Here is a 3118-nt window from a genome sequence, read left to right on the forward strand (position 1 = left end):
AAAAGGAAAACAAAAAAGTAGAAATATTATGGTTCAATCTGCATCCATATTCCACAGTTCTTTTTTTCTGGATTTGGAGAGCATTTTCCATCATGAGTCCTTCGGAACTATCTTGGACCATTGTATTGCTGAGAGGAGTCAAGTCTATCACAGTTGATCAATGCACAATGTTGTTGATACTGTGTACAATGTTCTCCTGGTTCTGCTCATCTTGCTCAGCATCAGTTCATGTAAGTCCTTCCGGGTTTCTCTGAAATCTGCCTGCTCATAGTTTCTTCACACTGATTTTTTTTTAAACTTTGTGTTCTAAATTTTCTTCCTCCCTCCCTCCTTAACCCTCCCTATGAAATCAAACAATTCAATATGTCATATATGTGCAGTTATGCCAAGCATCTTCACATTAGTCAAGTTGTGAAAGAAAATAGAATAACTTTAGAAAGAGGAATTAACAAATAAAATTATACTTCAATCTGTATTCAAATACCATCAGTTCTGCTTCTTTTAGGGTCTTGTATTTGAAAATCAAATTTTCTATTCACTTCAAGTCTTTTCATCATGAATGCCTGAAAGTCCTATTTTTCACTGAAGTGCCATTTTCCCACCCTGAAACATTATACTCAATTTTGCTGGTAGGTGATTTTAGGTTGTAGTCCCAGTTCCTTTGCCCTCCAGAATACCAGATTCCATTCCCTTTGGTCAATATTTTCTCCTTTACTTTGGATCTCTGGAATTTGGCTATAATATTCCTGGAGGTTTTCCTTTTGGGATCTCTTTCAGGAGGTGATCTGTGGATTCTTTCAATTTCTGTTTTACCTTCTTCTTCTAGAATATCAGGACAATTTTCCCTGACAATTTCTTGGAAGATGATGTCTAAGCTCTTTCCTTGATCACGGTTTTCAGGTAGTCCAGTGATTTTCAAATTATCTCTCCTGGATCTATTTTCCAGGTCAGATGTTTTTCCAAGGAGATATTTCACATTGTCCTCCTTTTTTTTTTTTTTTAATTCAGTTGGATTTGCTTTACTGTGTTATGGTTTCTCATAAAGTCACTAGCTTCCATTTGTTCAATTCTAATTCTTAGGCTATTTTCTTCAGAGAGCTTTTGTATCTCCTTTACCATTTGGCTTTTCAAGCAGTTGACATTTTTCTCATGACTCTCCTGCATCACTCTCATTTCTCTTTCCATTCTTTCCTCCATCTCTCTAAATCTTCCTTCTATCTCTCCCACTTTCTCTTCAGAGATAAATGTTCTCATTCACTCTTTTGAGTGCTTCCACGGCCTGAGACCAATTTATATTTTTCTTGGAAGCTTTGGATGTTGGAGCTTTGACTTTGTTATTATCTTCTTATGAGGGTGTATTCTGGTTTACCCCTCCCCCAAAGAAACTGTCTATTGTCTGATGTTTTCTTTGTCTCCTCATCTCAACCTGGAAGCAGATTCTGATTGAAATCTGATTCTCTATGGTCAGAAGCTTGGTGTGCCTGTGCCCCTCCCCCCCTGGGCTAACACCACTTGATTCGACCCACTGATTCAGAGCCAGGGTGCTTTTCTCCAACTCCAGCAGAGACTTCAGCCACTTCACCCCGGTCAACTGCTGAACCCCCTCACCAGTCTGCAAGCTGAGCCTCAGAAGAAGTGGCTGGCACTAAATACTCTGAGGAGCTGGATGCATGGTCTGTTTCTGGCTGGGCCAGGGCCACAGCTGAGCTCCTCTCTCAGGCAGATCAGCAGGTGATCCCAATTGCCATCTTTGGCTGGAAAATAGTCTCACTCTGTTCTTATGTGAGTTAGGCTACTGTTTTTTTCTTTTTTAATGGAATTATTTGGGAGTGAGTGAGTGAGTTTATCAGGAGCTTGTGGGAGTCATAGCCTCTCCTCTGACATCTTGGCTCCACCTCCCCATCCTTCCTTTTCAAAGAGGACCAATAACATCATGGGGTAATGTCTTGATTTGCACATGAGTTGGGTTTAAGTTGTTACAAAGTTGTCAGCCTCACTCTCTTTTCTGAGTTAGTATCAAGACTAAAGTCGAGATGACTAGTGATGGCCCAGAATACAGTAGATGAACTTGGCATCTTTGATTTCTGACCAAACTCTAAGTGCTCCACAGTGCCTACTTCAACCACCTTCATGGCCATTGGAACAAATTGTTCTCATCTACCCATTCTGCCAGGGGAAGTCTTCACATGTTTGGGGTGGACACCCCCCTAATTCACTGACATGTTTGAGGCCTGTCAGTCACTTTCAGCCTGGTTGACACCATCTGCTGAGACAGTTTTACAGGGGTGTGGCTGCTGGGCATGCTACAGCTTCTTGGAGCCACAGGTGAGAGTTGGGCGAGAGGCAGATGCCAAAGGTGGATGACCAGCCCTGAAAAAGGGCACCAGAGGTGCTCATCCTCCTTGAATATCCCATAAACCTTAGACTGGGCCTAGGGTTAGTTTCTTTTCTTTTTATTTTTTTAGTGAGGCAATTGGGGTTAAGTGACTTGCCTAGGGTCACACAGCTAGTAAGTATTAAGTGTCTGAGGCCGGATTTGAACTCAGGTATGCCTGACTCCAGGGCTGGTACTCTATCCACTGTGCCATCTAGCTGCCCCCTAGGGTTAGTTTCTAAGGTGACTCCAGCTTCTAGAATAGCAGAACCTTTGAATTTCTAGCTGCTTGTTTACTTAGACAACTGGCTAGGCTACCTTAAGTCATGGAGAGACTCAACAAGACCAGTAGCTATTACTGGTCAATGCTCTAGCCTCCTCCATTTCTCATCACTTGCTCTGCTTGGTTTAGAACATCATGTCTATCTCAGGATAACCCCAACTGTCCCCTGAAATCTCATAATCATGGGCATTGATTCAGCTTTGATACTGAGCACCTTCACTTGACTTTGATAGGAGGGTTGGAGTACAGAGCAATAAACTCCTCCCAAAGCCTCAATTTATACATGACTCAGAAATTTTCAGCCAAATCTTAATTTCCCATCAACTGCTCTACTTGGTTTCAACTCCATGAGGATCATGCCCAGTATCTCCTTCCGCTTTTCCTCTCATCTTCTTTCCCATCAAAACCTTCTCTCTCTTCAGGCACTCACAGTTTCTTTCCCGGACTATTCCAATGGTCTT

The sequence above is a fragment of the Dromiciops gliroides genome, chromosome 1 (genome assembly GCF_019393635.1).
Source record: "Dromiciops gliroides isolate mDroGli1 chromosome 1, mDroGli1.pri, whole genome shotgun sequence".
Taxonomy (NCBI): domain Eukaryota; kingdom Metazoa; phylum Chordata; class Mammalia; order Microbiotheria; family Microbiotheriidae; genus Dromiciops; species Dromiciops gliroides.